Raw genomic sequence first — 15,004 nt, 5'->3', positions numbered from 1 at the left:
GTTTGAAACCAATTCTGGTTATCGCTTCTCGGCCTTTTGGCTAAGATCAAGTGTAGTATCTGTTCTTATCAGTTTAATATCTGATACGTCCCCTATCTGGGGACCATATATTAAATGGATTTTTAGAACAGGGAGATGGAAAAAGAGCTTGCTCTGTCCACTCCACGCATTGACCTGGTATTGCAGTATCTCCAGGACCGGTGCACCCCTTCTTTAATGCAGTTTCTAAAATCAGAAAGAATTGAATTCAATGTTTTTTGTTCATTTTGCTTGTTTGTCGGATTTTGGGGATGGACTCTTTGGCTTTGCTTTTCTTCTCCTCATTGGATTTTTCATGTTCAAAGTTGCAGAAGCCAGATTACAAGCTCATTTTGGTTCAACTTCAGCAACTGTGCATTGCATTGCCATGTAATGTGATGCAATGCTATCTTTCTAGCTCTCCCTTTTTACTTCCTTTTGGATAAACAGACATATTAGGCAAGCATTTTGGAGCTTTCACCTAAATAACTACAGGTGGTGAGATAAGCTGCACAATATAATTGACCTTTCAGTATATTGTTGCACACACACCATCTATTTAGCAAATGCCCTTGTTATCAACAGCAGCCTTTTAAACTCACCTGAGCTAACAGGTATGTGCGCTGGTTACTCTGCTGCGCTTAAAATTTCTTTTTTGGTTTGCTACAATGCCTTTTCTGAAACGTTGTCTCCTTCTGCTGGAACACTGACTTCTTTCATTTAATGCCTGCAGACTATAAAAGAGAACCCAACCCAAAAAGTTTGGTTGATTAGTCTGTGGCATTCTGTTAAACTGTTGCTTATGGCGGTCTCTGTGAGCTTCTCAGCGACATTCAGCCAGCCAGGTATCCTGCCTGCAGTAGATGGAATGTGGCAATGGAACGCTGGCTGCGCGTGTCATAATAGGCTCTGAGCCTTTATATACCTGTGCACAGCAGCAGCCACCTTCAGTCTGCTGCTGGACAGCCAGCAGCAGCAGCAGCAGGAGAGGTATGTAATCAGGAGCCCTCCTGCTAAGGGTAGACAGCTGCTCGTTCCACCCCACCCCCCGCCTTAATTGGTTCTCCTCCCTTCCAACGGTGTTGAGGCGGGTGGGAACAGCAGGGGGTGAAGGTGCTGTGTTTAAAGAGGTGGAGTTATGCAGATCTAAAACGCGTGGATTGCAGCAGCAGCAAGCCGAAAAGTGCAGGCATGTAAGGGATCTAGAGGTTGACAACATGTCTTCTTAACGGGAGTCCAGGAGCTCATCTCCACAAATGGACTTTTCAGGATCCTTGGGTGGCTCCGTAGTTTGAAACCAATTCTGGTTATCGCTTCTCGGCCTTTTGGCTAAGATCAAGTGTAGTATCTGTTCTTATCAGTTTAATATCTGATACGTCCCCTATCTGGGGACCATATATTAAATGGATTTTTAGAACAGGGAGATGGAAAAAGAGCTTGCTCTGTCCACTCCACGCATTGACCTGGTATTGCAGTATCTCCAGGACCGGTGCACCCCTTCTTTAATGCAGTTTCTAAAATCAGAAAGAATTGAATTCAATGTTTTTTGTTCATTTTGCTTGTTTGTCGGATTTTGGGGATGGACTCTTTGGCTTTGCTTTTCTTCTCCTCATTGGATTTTTCATGTTCAAAGTTGCAGAAGCCAGATTACAAGCTCATTTTGGTTCAACTTCAGCAACTGTGCATTGCATTGCCATGTAATGTGATGCAATGCTATCTTTCTAGCTCTCCCTTTTTACTTCCTTTTGGATAAACAGACATATTAGGCAAGCATTTTGGAGCTTTCACCTAAATAACTACAGGTGGTGAGATAAGCTGCACAATATAATTGACCTTTCAGTATATTGTTGCACACACACCATCTATTTAGCAAATGCCCTTGTTATCAACAGCAGCCTTTTAAACTCACCTGAGCTAACAGGTATGTGCGCTGGTTACTCTGCTGCGCTTAAAATTTCTTTTTTGGTTTGCTACAATGCCTTTTCTGAAACGTTGTCTCCTTCTGCTGGAACACTGACTTCTTTCATTTAATGCCTGCAGACTATAAAAGAGAACCCAACCCAAAAAGTTTGGTTGATTAGTCTGTGGCATTCTGTTAAACTGTTGCTTATGGCGGTCTCTGTGAGCTTCTCAGCGACATTCAGCCAGCCAGGTATCCTGCCTGCAGTAGATGGAATGTGGCAATGGAACGCTGGCTGCGCGTGTCATAACAGGCTCTGAGCCTTTATATACCTGTGCACAGCAGCAGCCACCTTCAGTCTGCTGCTGGACAGCCAGCAGCAGCAGCAGCAGGAGAGGTATGTAATCAGGAGCCCTCCTGCTAAGGGTAGACAGCTGCTCGTTCCACCCCACCCCCCGCCTTAATTGGTTCTCCTCCCTTCCAACGGTGTTGAGGCGGGTGGGAACAGCAGGGGGTGAAGGTGCTGTGTTTAAAGAGGTGGAGTTATGCAGATCTAAAACGCGTGGATTGCAGCAGCAGCAAGCCGAAAAGTGCAGGCATGTAAGGGATCTAGAGGTTGACAACATGTCTTCTTAACGGGAGTCCAGGAGCTCATCTCCACAAATGGACTTTTCAGGATCCTTGGGTGGCTCCGTAGTTTGAAACCAATTCTGGTTATCGCTTCTCGGCCTTTTGGCTAAGATCAAGTGTAGTATCTGTTCTTATCAGTTTAATATCTGATACGTCCCCTATCTGGGGACCATATATTAAATGGATTTTTAGAACAGGGAGATGGAAAAAGAGCTTGCTCTGTCCACTCCACGCATTGACCTGGTATTGCAGTATCTCCAGGACCGGTGCACCCCTTCTTTAATGCAGTTTCTAAAATCAGAAAGAATTGAATTCAATGTTTTTTGTTCATTTTGCTTGTTTGTCGGATTTTGGGGATGGACTCTTTGGCTTTGCTTTTCTTCTCCTCATTGGATTTTTCATGTTCAAAGTTGCAGAAGCCAGATTACAAGCTCATTTTGGTTCAACTTCAGCAACTGTGCATTGCATTGCCATGTAATGTGATGCAATGCTATCTTTCTAGCTCTCCCTTTTTACTTCCTTTTGGATAAACAGACATATTAGGCAAGCATTTTGGAGCTTTCACCTAAATAACTACAGGTGGTGAGATAAGCTGCACAATATAATTGACCTTTCAGTATATTGTTGCACACACACCATCTATTTAGCAAATGCCCTTGTTATCAACAGCAGCCTTTTAAACTCACCTGAGCTAACAGGTATGTGCGCTGGTTACTCTGCTGCGCTTAAAATTTCTTTTTTGGTTTGCTACAATGCCTTTTCTGAAACGTTGTCTCCTTCTGCTGGAACACTGACTTCTTTCATTTAATGCCTGCAGACTATAAAAGAGAACCCAACCCAAAAAGTTTGGTTGATTAGTCTGTGGCATTCTGTTAAACTGTTGCTTATGGCGGTCTCTGTGAGCTTCTCAGCGACATTCAGCCAGCCAGGTATCCTGCCTGCAGTAGATGGAATGTGGCAATGGAACGCTGGCTGCGCGTGTCATAATAGGCTCTGAGCCTTTATATACCTGTGCACAGCAGCAGCCACCTTCAGTCTGCTGCTGGACAGCCAGCAGCAGCAGCAGCAGCAGGAGAGGTATGTAATCAGGAGCCCTCCTGCTAAGGGTAGACAGCTGCTCGTTCCACCCCACCCCCCGCCTTAATTGGTTCTCCTCCCTTCCAACGGTGTTGAGGCGGGTGGGAACAGCAGGGGGTGAAGGTGCTGTGTTTAAAGAGGTGGAGTTATGCAGATCTAAAAGGCGTCGATTGCAGCAGCAGCAAGCCGAAAAGTGCAGGCATGTAAGGGATCTAGAGGTTGACAACATGTCTTCTTAACGGGAGTCCAGGAGCTCATCTCCACAAATGGACTTTTCAGGATCCTTGGGTGGCTCCGTAGTTTGAAACCAATTCTGGTTATCGCTTCTCGGCCTTTTGGCTAAGATCAAGTGTAGTATCTGTTCTTATCAGTTTAATATCTGATACGTCCCCTATCTGGGGACCATATATTAAATGGATTTTTAGAACAGGGAGATGGAAAAAGAGCTTGCTCTGTCCACTCCACGCATTGACCTGGTATTGCAGTATCTCCAGGACCGGTGCACCCCTTCTTTAATGCAGTTTCTAAAATCAGAAAGAATTGAATTCAATGTTTTTTGTTCATTTTGCTTGTTTGTCAGATTTTGGGATGGACTCTTTGGCTTTGCTTTTCTTCTCCTCATTGGATTTTTCATGTTCAAAGTTGCAGAAGCCAGATTACAAGCTCATTTTGGTTCAACTTCAGCAACTGTGCATTGCATTGCCATGTAATGTGATGCAATGCTATCTTTCTAGCTCTCCCTTTTTACTTCCTTTTGGATAAACAGACATATTAGGCAAGCATTTTGGAGCTTTCACCTAAATAACTACAGGTGGTGAGATAAGCTGCACAATATAATTGACCTTTCAGTATATTGTTGCACACACACCATCTATTTAGCAAATGCCCTTGTTATCAACAGCAGCCTTTTAAACTCACCTGAGCTAACAGGTATGTGCGCTGGTTACTCTGCTGCGCTTAAAATTTCTTTTTTGGTTTGCTACAATGCCTTTTCTGAAACGTTGTCTCCTTCTGCTGGAACACTGACTTCTTTCATTTAATGCCTGCAGACTATAAAAGAGAACCCAACCCAAAAAGTTTGGTTGATTAGTCTGTGGCATTCTGTTAAACTGTTGCTTATGGCGGTCTCTGTGAGCTTCTCAGCGACATTCAGCCAGCCAGGTATCCTGCCTGCAGTAGATGGAATGTGGCAATGGAACGCTGGCTGCGCGTGTCATAATAGGCTCTGAGCCTTTATATACCTGTGCACAGCAGCAGCCACCTTCAGTCTGCTGCTGGACAGCCAGCAGCAGCAGCAGCAGGAGAGGTATGTAATCAGGAGCCCTCCTGCTAAGGGTAGACAGCTGCTCGTTCCACCCCACCCCCCGCCTTAATTGGTTCTCCTCCCTTCCAACGGTGTTGAGGCGGGTGGGAACAGCAGGGGGTGAAGGTGCTGTGTTTAAAGAGGTGGAGTTATGCAGATCTAAAACGCGTGGATTGCAGCAGCAGCAAGCCGAAAAGTGCAGGCATGTAAGGGATCTAGCGGTTGACAACATGTCTTCTTAACGGGAGTCCAGGAGCTCATCTCCACAAATGGACTTTTCAGGATCCTTGGGTGGCTCCGTAGTTTGAAACCAATTCTGGTTATCGCTTCTCGGCCTTTTGGCTAAGATCAAGTGTAGTATCTGTTCTTATCAGTTTAATATCTGATACGTCCCCTATCTGGGGACCATATATTAAATGGATTTTTAGAACAGGGAGATGGAAAAAGAGCTTGCTCTGTCCACTCCACGCATTGACCTGGTATTGCAGTATCTCCAGGACCGGTGCACCCCTTCTTTAATGCAGTTTCTAAAATCAGAAAGAATTGAATTCAATGTTTTTTGTTCATTTTGCTTGTTTGTCGGATTTTGGGATGGACTCTTTGGCTTTGCTTTTCTTCTCCTCATTGGATTTTTCATGTTCAAAGTTGCAGAAGCCAGATTACAAGCTCATTTTGGTTCAACTTCAGCAACTGTGCATTGCATTGCCATGTAATGTGATGCAATGCTATCTTTCTAGCTCTCCCTTTTTACTTCCTTTTGGATAAACAGACATATTAGGCAAGCATTTTGGAGCTTTCACCTAAATAACTACAGGTGGTGAGATAAGCTGCACAATATAATTGACCTTTCAGTATATTGTTGCACACACACCATCTATTTAGCAAATGCCCTTGTTATCAACAGCAGCCTTTTAAACTCACCTGAGCTAACAGGTATGTGCGCTGGTTACTCTGCTGCGCTTAAAATTTCTTTTTTGGTTTGCTACAATGCCTTTTCTGAAACGTTGTCTCCTTCTGCTGGAACACTGACTTCTTTCATTTAATGCCTGCAGACTATAAAAGAGAACCCAACCCAAAAAGTTTGGTTGATTAGTCTGTGGCATTCTGTTAAACTGTTGCTTATGGCGGTCTCTGTGAGCTTCTCAGCGACATTCAGCCAGCCAGGTATCCTGCCTGCAGTAGATGGAATGTGGCAATGGAACGCTGGCTGCGCGTGTCATAATAGGCTCTGAGCCTTTATATACCTGTGCACAGCAGCAGCCACCTTCAGTCTGCTGCTGGACAGCCAGCAGCAGCAGCAGCAGGAGAGGTATGTAATCAGGAGCCCTCCTGCTAAGGGTAGACAGCTGCTCGTTCCACCCCACCCCCCGCCTTAATTGGTTCTCCTCCCTTCCAACGGTGTTGAGGCGGGTGGGAACAGCAGGGGGTGAAGGTGCTGTGTTTAAAGAGGTGGAGTTATGCAGATCTAAAACGCGTGGATTGCAGCAGCAGCAAGCCGAAAAGTGCAGGCATGTAAGGGATCTAGAGGTTGACAACATGTCTTCTTAACGGGAGTCCAGGAGCTCATCTCCACAAATGGACTTTTCAGGATCCTTGGGTGGCTCCGTAGTTTGAAACCAATTCTGGTTATCGCTTCTCGGCCTTTTGGCTAAGATCAAGTGTAGTATCTGTTCTTATCAGTTTAATATCTGATACGTCCCCTATCTGGGGACCATATATTAAATGGATTTTTAGAACAGGGAGATGGAAAAAGAGCTTGCTCTGTCCACTCCACGCATTGACCTGGTATTGCAGTATCTCCAGGACCGGTGCACCCCTTCTTTAATGCAGTTTCTAAAATCAGAAAGAATTGAATTCAATGTTTTTTGTTCATTTTGCTTGTTTGTCGGATTTTGGGATGGACTCTTTGGCTTTGCTTTTCTTCTCCTCATTGGATTTTTCATGTTCAAAGTTGCAGAAGCCAGATTACAAGCTCATTTTGGTTCAACTTCAGCAACTGTGCATTGCATTGCCATGTAATGTGATGCAATGCTATCTTTCTAGCTCTCCCTTTTTACTTCCTTTTGGATAAACAGACATATTAGGCAAGCATTTTGGAGCTTTCACCTAAATAACTACAGGTGGTGAGATAAGCTGCACAATATAATTGACCTTTCAGTATATTGTTGCACACACACCATCTATTTAGCAAATGCCCTTGTTATCAACAGCAGCCTTTTAAACTCACCTGAGCTAACAGGTATGTGCGCTGGTTACTCTGCTGCGCTTAAAATTTCTTTTTTGGTTTGCTACAATGCCTTTTCTGAAACGTTGTCTCCTTCTGCTGGAACACTGACTTCTTTCATTTAATGCCTGCAGACTATAAAAGAGAACCCAACCCAAAAAGTTTGGTTGATTAGTCTGTGGCATTCTGTTAAACTGTTGCTTATGGCGGTCTCTGTGAGCTTCTCAGCGACATTCAGCCAGCCAGGTATCCTGCCTGCAGTAGATGGAATGTGGCAATGGAACGCTGGCTGCGCGTGTCATAATAGGCTCTGAGCCTTTATATACCTGTGCACAGCAGCAGCCACCTTCAGTCTGCTGCTGGACAGCCAGCAGCAGCAGCAGCAGGAGAGGTATGTAATCAGGAGCCCTCCTGCTAAGGGTAGACAGCTGCTCGTTCCACCCCACCCCCCGCCTTAATTGGTTCTCCTCCCTTCCAACGGTGTTGAGGCGGGTGGGAACAGCAGGGGGTGAAGGTGCTGTGTTTAAAGAGGTGGAGTTATGCAGATCTAAAACGCGTGGATTGCAGCAGCAGCAAGCCGAAAAGTGCAGGCATGTAAGGGATCTAGAGGTTGACAACATGTCTTCTTAACGGGAGTCCAGGAGCTCATCTCCACAAATGGACTTTTCAGGATCCTTGGGTGGCTCCGTAGTTTGAAACCAATTCTGGTTATCGCTTCTCGGCCTTTTGGCTAAGATCAAGTGTAGTATCTGTTCTTATCAGTTTAATATCTGATACGTCCCCTATCTGGGGACCATATATTAAATGGATTTTTAGAACAGGGAGATGGAAAAAGAGCTTGCTCTGTCCACTCCACGCATTGACCTGGTATTGCAGTATCTCCAGGACCGGTGCACCCCTTCTTTAATGCAGTTTCTAAAATCAGAAAGAATTGAATTCAATGTTTTTTGTTCATTTTGCTTGTTTGTCGGATTTTGGGATGGACTCTTTGGCTTTGCTTTTCTTCTCCTCATTGGATTTTTCATGTTCAAAGTTGCAGAAGCCAGATTACAAGCTCATTTTGGTTCAACTTCAGCAACTGTGCATTGCATTGCCATGTAATGTGATGCAATGCTATCTTTCTAGCTCTCCCTTTTTACTTCCTTTTGGATAAACAGACATATTAGGCAAGCATTTTGGAGCTTTCACCTAAATAACTACAGGTGGTGAGATAAGCTGCACAATATAATTGACCTTTCAGTATATTGTTGCACACACACCATCTATTTAGCAAATGCCCTTGTTATCAACAGCAGCCTTTTAAACTCACCTGAGCTAACAGGTATGTGCGCTGGTTACTCTGCTGCGCTTAAAATTTCTTTTTTGGTTTGCTACAATGCCTTTTCTGAAACGTTGTCTCCTTCTGCTGGAACACTGACTTCTTTCATTTAATGCCTGCAGACTATAAAAGAGAACCCAACCCAAAAAGTTTGGTTGATTAGTCTGTGGCATTCTGTTAAACTGTTGCTTATGGCGGTCTCTGTGAGCTTCTCAGCGACATTCAGCCAGCCAGGTAGCCTGCCTGCAGTAGATGGAATGTGGCAATGGAACGCTGGCTGCGCGTGTCATAATAGGCTCTGAGCCTTTATATACCTGTGCACAGCAGCAGCCACCTTCAGTCTGCTGCTGGACAGCCAGCAGCAGCAGCAGCAGGAGAGGTATGTAATCAGGAGCCCTCCTGCTAAGGGTAGACAGCTGCTCGTTCCACCCCACCCCCCGCCTTAATTGGTTCTCCTCCCTTCCAACGGTGTTGAGGCGGGTGGGAACAGCAGGGGGTGAAGGTGCTGTGTTTAAAGAGGTGGAGTTATGCAGATCTAAAACGCGTGGATTGCAGCAGCAGCAAGCCGAAAAGTGCAGGCATGTAAGGGATCTAGCGGTTGACAACATGTCTTCTTAACGGGAGTCCAGGAGCTCATCTCCACAAATGGACTTTTCAGGATCCTTGGGTGGCTCCGTAGTTTGAAACCAATTCTGGTTATCGCTTCTCGGCCTTTTGGCTAAGATCAAGTGTAGTATCTGTTCTTATCAGTTTAATATCTGATACGTCCCCTATCTGGGGACCATATATTAAATGGATTTTTAGAACAGGGAGATGGAAAAAGAGCTTGCTCTGTCCACTCCACGCATTGACCTGGTATTGCAGTATCTCCAGGACCGGTGCACCCCTTCTTTAATGCAGTTTCTAAAATCAGAAAGAATTGAATTCAATGTTTTTTGTTCATTTTGCTTGTTTGTCGGATTTTGGGATGGACTCTTTGGCTTTGCTTTTCTTCTCCTCATTGGATTTTTCATGTTCAAAGTTGCAGAAGCCAGATTACAAGCTCATTTTGGTTCAACTGCAGCAACTGTGCATTGCATTGCCATGTAATGTGATGCAATGCTATCTTTCTAGCTCTCCCTTTTTACTTCCTTTTGGATAAACAGACATATTAGGCAAGCATTTTGGAGCTTTCACCTAAATAACTACAGGTGGTGAGATAAGCTGCACAATATAATTGACCTTTCAGTATATTGTTGCACACACACCATCTATTTAGCAAATGCCCTTGTTATCAACAGCAGCCTTTTAAACTCACCTGAGCTAACAGGTATGTGCGCTGGTTACTCTGCTGCGCTTAAAATTTCTTTTTTGGTTTGCTACAATGCCTTTTCTGAAACGTTGTCTCCTTCTGCTGGAACACTGACTTCTTTCATTTAATGCCTGCAGACTATAAAAGAGAACCCAACCCAAAAAGTTTGGTTGATTAGTCTGTGGCATTCTGTTAAACTGTTGCTTATGGCGGTCTCTGTGAGCTTCTCAGCGACATTCAGCCAGCCAGGTATCCTGCCTGCAGTAGATGGAATGTGGCAATGGAACGCTGGCTGCGCGTGTCATAATAGGCTCTGAGCCTTTATATACCTGTGCACAGCAGCAGCCACCTTCAGTCTGCTGCTGGACAGCCAGCAGCAGCAGCAGCAGGAGAGGTATGTAATCAGGAGCCCTCCTGCTAAGGGTAGACAGCTGCTCGTTCCACCCCACCCCCCGCCTTAATTGGTTCTCCTCCCTTCCAACGGTGTTGAGGCGGGTGGGAACAGCAGGGGGTGAAGGTGCTGTGTTTAAAGAGGTGGAGTTATGCAGATCTAAAACGCGTGGATTGCAGCAGCAGCAAGCCGAAAAGTGCAGGCATGTAAGGGATCTAGCGGTTGACAACATGTCTTCTTAACGGGAGTCCAGGAGCTCATCTCCACAAATGGACTTTTCAGGATCCTTGGGTGGCTCCGTAGTTTGAAACCAATTCTGGTTATCGCTTCTCGGCCTTTTGGCTAAGATCAAGTGTAGTATCTGTTCTTATCAGTTTAATATCTGATACGTCCCCTATCTGGGGACCATATATTAAATGGATTTTTAGAACAGGGAGATGGAAAAAGAGCTTGCTCTGTCCACTCCACGCATTGACCTGGTATTGCAGTATCTCCAGGACCGGTGCACCCCTTCTTTAATGCAGTTTCTAAAATCAGAAAGAATTGAATTCAATGTTTTTTGTTCATTTTGCTTGTTTGTCGGATTTTGGGATGGACTCTTTGGCTTTGCTTTTCTTCTCCTCATTGGATTTTTCATGTTCAAAGTTGCAGAAGCCAGATTACAAGCTCATTTTGGTTCAACTTCAGCAACTGTGCATTGCATTGCCATGTAATGTGATGCAATGCTATCTTTCTAGCTCTCCCTTTTTACTTCCTTTTGGATAAACAGACATATTAGGCAAGCATTTTGGAGCTTTCACCTAAATAACTACAGGTGGTGAGATAAGCTGCACAATATAATTGACCTTTCAGTATATTGTTGCACACACACCATCTATTTAGCAAATGCCCTTGTTATCAACAGCAGCCTTTTAAACTCACCTGAGCTAACAGGTATGTGCGCTGGTTACTCTGCTGCGCTTAAAATTTCTTTTTTGGTTTGCTACAATGCCTTTTCTGAAACGTTGTCTCCTTCTGCTGGAACACTGACTTCTTTCATTTAATGCCTGCAGACTATAAAAGAGAACCCAACCCAAAAAGTTTGGTTGATTAGTCTGTGGCATTCTGTTAAACTGTTGCTTATGGCGGTCTCTGTGAGCTTCTCAGCGACATTCAGCCAGCCAGGTATCCTGCCTGCAGTAGATGGAATGTGGCAATGGAACGCTGGCTGCGCGTGTCATAATAGGCTCTGAGCCTTTATATACCTGTGCACAGCAGCAGCCACCTTCAGTCTGCTGCTGGACAGCCAGCAGCAGCAGCAGGAGAGGTATGTAATCAGGAGCCCTCCTGCTAAGGGTAGACAGCTGCTCGTTCCACCCCACCCCCCGCCTTAATTGGTTCTCCTCCCTTCCAACGGTGTTGAGGCGGGTGGGAACAGCAGGGGGTGAAGGTGCTGTGTTTAAAGAGGTGGAGTTATGCAGATCTAAAACGCGTGGATTGCAGCAGCAGCAAGCCGAAAAGTGCAGGCATGTAAGGGATCTAGAGGTTGACAACATGTCTTCTTAACGGGAGTCCAGGAGCTCATCTCCACAAATGGACTTTTCAGGATCCTTGGGTGGCTCCGTAGTTTGAAACCAATTCTGGTTATCGCTTCTCGGCCTTTTGGCTAAGATCAAGTGTAGTATCTGTTCTTATCAGTTTAATATCTGATACGTCCCCTATCTGGGGACCATATATTAAATGGATTTTTAGAACAGGGAGATGGAAAAAGAGCTTGCTCTGTCCACTCCACGCATTGACCTGGTATTGCAGTATCTCCAGGACCGGTGCACCCCTTCTTTAATGCAGTTTCTAAAATCAGAAAGAATTGAATTCAATGTTTTTTGTTCATTTTGCTTGTTTGTCGGATTTTGGGATGGACTCTTTGGCTTTGCTTTTCTTCTCCTCATTGGATTTTTCATGTTCAAAGTTGCAGAAGCCAGATTACAAGCTCATTTTGGTTCAACTTCAGCAACTGTGCATTGCATTGCCATGTAATGTGATGCAATGCTATCTTTCTAGCTCTCCCTTTTTACTTCCTTTTGGATAAACAGACATATTAGGCAAGCATTTTGGAGCTTTCACCTAAATAACTACAGGTGGTGAGATAAGCTGCACAATATAATTGACCTTTCAGTATATTGTTGCACACACACCATCTATTTAGCAAATGCCCTTGTTATCAACAGCAGCCTTTTAAACTCACCTGAGCTAACAGGTATGTGCGCTGGTTACTCTGCTGCGCTTAAAATTTCTTTTTTGGTTTGCTACAATGCCTTTTCTGAAACGTTGTCTCCTTCTGCTGGAACACTGACTTCTTTCATTTAATGCCTGCAGACTATAAAAGAGAACCCAACCCAAAAAGTTTGGTTGATTAGTCTGTGGCATTCTGTTAAACTGTTGCTTATGGCGGTCTCTGTGAGCTTCTCAGCGACATTCAGCCAGCCAGGTATCCTGCCTGCAGTAGATGGAATGTGGCAATGGAACGCTGGCTGCGCGTGTCATAATAGGCTCTGAGCCTTTATATACCTGTGCACAGCAGCAGCCACCTTCAGTCTGCTGCTGGACAGCCAGCAGCAGCAGCAGCAGGAGAGGTATGTAATCAGGAGCCCTCCTGCTAAGGGTAGACAGCTGCTCGTTCCACCCCACCCCCCGCCTTAATTGGTTCTCCTCCCTTCCAACGGTGTTGAGGCGGGTGGGAACAGCAGGGGGTGAAGGTGCTGTGTTTAAAGAGGTGGAGTTATGCAGATCTAAAACGCGTGGATTGCAGCAGCAGCAAGCCGAAAAGTGCAGGCATGTAAGGGATCTAGAGGTTGACAACATGTCTTCTTAACGGGAGTCCAGGAGCTCATCTCCACAAATGGACTTTTCAGGATCCTTGGGTGGCTCCGTAGTTTGAAACCAATTCTGGTTATCGCTTCTCGGCCTTTTGGCTAAGATCAAGTGTAGTATCTGTTCTTATCAGTTTAATATCTGATACGTCCCCTATCTGGGGACCATATATTAAATGGATTTTTAGAACAGGGAGATGGAAAAAGAGCTTGCTCTGTCCACTCCACGCATTGACCTGGTATTGCAGTATCTCCAGGACCGGTGCACCCCTTCTTTAATGCAGTTTCTAAAATCAGAAAGAATTGAATTCAATGTTTTTTGTTCATTTTGCTTGTTTGTCGGATTTTGGGATGGACTCTTTGGCTTTGCTTTTCTTCTCCTCATTGGATTTTTCATGTTCAAAGTTGCAGAAGCCAGATTACAAGCTCATTTTGGTTCAACTTCAGCAACTGTGCATTGCATTGCCATGTAATGTGATGCAATGCTATCTTTCTAGCTCTCCCTTTTTACTTCCTTTTGGATAAACAGACATATTAGGCAAGCATTTTGGAGCTTTCACCTAAATAACTACAGGTGGTGAGATAAGCTGCACAATATAATTGACCTTTCAGTATATTGTTGCACACACACCATCTATTTAGCAAATGCCCTTGTTATCAACAGCAGCCTTTTAAACTCACCTGAGCTAACAGGTATGTGCGCTGGTTACTCTGCTGCGCTTAAAATTTCTTTTTTGGTTTGCTACAATGCCTTTTCTGAAACGTTGTCTCCTTCTGCTGGAACACTGACTTCTTTCATTTAATGCCTGCAGACTATAAAAGAGAACCCAACCCAAAAAGTTTGGTTGATTAGTCTGTGGCATTCTGTTAAACTGTTGCTTATGGCGGTCTCTGTGAGCTTCTCAGCGACATTCAGCCAGCCAGGTATCCTGCCTGCAGTAGATGGAATGTGGCAATGGAACGCTGGCTGCGCGTGTCATAATAGGCTCTGAGCCTTTATATACCTGTGCACAGCAGCAGCCACCTTCAGTCTGCTGCTGGACAGCCAGCAGCAGCAGCAGCAGGAGAGGTATGTAATCAGGAACCCTCCTGCTAAGGGTAGACAGCTGCTCGTTCCACCCCACCCCCCGCCTTAATTGGTTCTCCTCCCTTCCAACGGTGTTGAGGCGGGTGGGAACAGCAGGGGGTGAAGGTGCTGTGTTTAAAGAGGTGGAGTTATGCAGATCTAAAACGCGTGGATTGCAGCAGCAGCAAGCCGAAAAGTGCAGGCATGTAAGGGATCTAGAGGTTGACAACATGTCTTCTTAACGGGAGTCCAGGAGCTCATCTCCACAAATGGACTTTTCAGGATCCTTGGGTGGCTCCGTAGTTTGAAACCAATTCTGGTTATCGCTTCTCGGCCTTTTGGCTAAGATCAAGTGTAGTATCTGTTCTTATCAGTTTAATATCTGATACGTCCCCTATCTGGGGACCATATATTAAATGGATTTTTAGAACAGGGAGATGGAAAAAGAGCTTGCTCTGTCCACTCCACGCATTGACCTGGTATTGCAGTATCTCCAGGACCGGTGCACCCCTTCTTTAATGCAGTTTCTAAAATCAGAAAGAATTGAATTCAATGTTTTTTGTTCATTTTGCTTGTTTGTCGGATTTTGGGATGGACTCTTTGGCTTTGCTTTTCTTCTCCTCATTGGATTTTTCATGTTCAAAGTTGCAGAAGCCAGATTACAAGCTCATTTTGGTTCAACTTCAGCAACTGTGCATTGCATTGCCATGTAATGTGATGCAATGCTATCTTTCTAGCTCTCCCTTTTTACTTCCTTTTGGATAAACAGACATATTAGGCAAGCATTTTGGAGCTTTCACCTAAATAACTACAGGTGGTGAGATAAGCTGCACAATATAATTGACCTTTCAGTATATTGTTGCACACACACCATCTATTTAGCAAATGCCCTTGTTATCAACAGCAGCCTTTTAAACTCACCTGAGCTAACAGGTAT

The 15,004-nt window shown here is 44.7% G+C and overlaps 12 non-coding genes across 12 annotated transcripts; all 12 read left to right on the top strand.

Annotated features, from left to right (window-relative positions):
• Window positions 1–20: 20 nt before the first annotated feature.
• LOC141150683 (U2 spliceosomal RNA) lies at window positions 21–211 on the top strand. Its single transcript, XR_012246818.1, has one exon. It is a non-coding gene; the product is annotated as a U2 spliceosomal RNA (small nuclear RNA).
• Window positions 212–1,327: 1,116 nt separating this feature from the next.
• On the top strand, window positions 1,328–1,518 carry LOC141150671 (U2 spliceosomal RNA). The gene has a single exon (XR_012246810.1). It is a non-coding gene; the product is annotated as a U2 spliceosomal RNA (small nuclear RNA).
• A 1,116-nt stretch (window positions 1,519–2,634) lies between these two features.
• Window positions 2,635–2,825, top strand: LOC141150660 (U2 spliceosomal RNA). Its single transcript, XR_012246801.1, has one exon. It is a non-coding gene; the product is annotated as a U2 spliceosomal RNA (small nuclear RNA).
• A 1,119-nt stretch (window positions 2,826–3,944) lies between these two features.
• On the top strand, window positions 3,945–4,135 carry LOC141150649 (U2 spliceosomal RNA). The gene has a single exon (XR_012246792.1). It is a non-coding gene; the product is annotated as a U2 spliceosomal RNA (small nuclear RNA).
• A 1,115-nt stretch (window positions 4,136–5,250) lies between these two features.
• Window positions 5,251–5,441, top strand: LOC141150637 (U2 spliceosomal RNA). The gene has a single exon (XR_012246784.1). It is a non-coding gene; the product is annotated as a U2 spliceosomal RNA (small nuclear RNA).
• Window positions 5,442–6,556: 1,115 nt separating this feature from the next.
• On the top strand, window positions 6,557–6,747 carry LOC141150625 (U2 spliceosomal RNA). Its single transcript, XR_012246775.1, has one exon. It is a non-coding gene; the product is annotated as a U2 spliceosomal RNA (small nuclear RNA).
• A 1,115-nt stretch (window positions 6,748–7,862) lies between these two features.
• On the top strand, window positions 7,863–8,053 carry LOC141150613 (U2 spliceosomal RNA). The gene has a single exon (XR_012246766.1). It is a non-coding gene; the product is annotated as a U2 spliceosomal RNA (small nuclear RNA).
• Window positions 8,054–9,168: 1,115 nt separating this feature from the next.
• Window positions 9,169–9,359, top strand: LOC141150602 (U2 spliceosomal RNA). The gene has a single exon (XR_012246757.1). It is a non-coding gene; the product is annotated as a U2 spliceosomal RNA (small nuclear RNA).
• Window positions 9,360–10,474: 1,115 nt separating this feature from the next.
• On the top strand, window positions 10,475–10,665 carry LOC141150590 (U2 spliceosomal RNA). The gene has a single exon (XR_012246748.1). It is a non-coding gene; the product is annotated as a U2 spliceosomal RNA (small nuclear RNA).
• A 1,112-nt stretch (window positions 10,666–11,777) lies between these two features.
• On the top strand, window positions 11,778–11,968 carry LOC141150578 (U2 spliceosomal RNA). Its single transcript, XR_012246742.1, has one exon. It is a non-coding gene; the product is annotated as a U2 spliceosomal RNA (small nuclear RNA).
• A 1,115-nt stretch (window positions 11,969–13,083) lies between these two features.
• Window positions 13,084–13,274, top strand: LOC141150566 (U2 spliceosomal RNA). The gene has a single exon (XR_012246732.1). It is a non-coding gene; the product is annotated as a U2 spliceosomal RNA (small nuclear RNA).
• A 1,115-nt stretch (window positions 13,275–14,389) lies between these two features.
• Window positions 14,390–14,580, top strand: LOC141150555 (U2 spliceosomal RNA). Its single transcript, XR_012246727.1, has one exon. It is a non-coding gene; the product is annotated as a U2 spliceosomal RNA (small nuclear RNA).
• The last annotated feature ends 424 nt before the right edge of the window (window positions 14,581–15,004 follow it).

This window comes from Phyllobates terribilis, unplaced genomic scaffold (genome assembly GCF_046119375.1).
Source record: "Phyllobates terribilis strain yellow unplaced genomic scaffold, ASM4611937v1 Scaffold_5__5_contigs__length_657084704, whole genome shotgun sequence".
In the NCBI taxonomy this organism is placed as follows: Eukaryota; Metazoa; Chordata; class Amphibia; order Anura; family Dendrobatidae; genus Phyllobates; species Phyllobates terribilis.
This window is presented reverse-complemented; position numbering and strand designations above follow the sequence as displayed.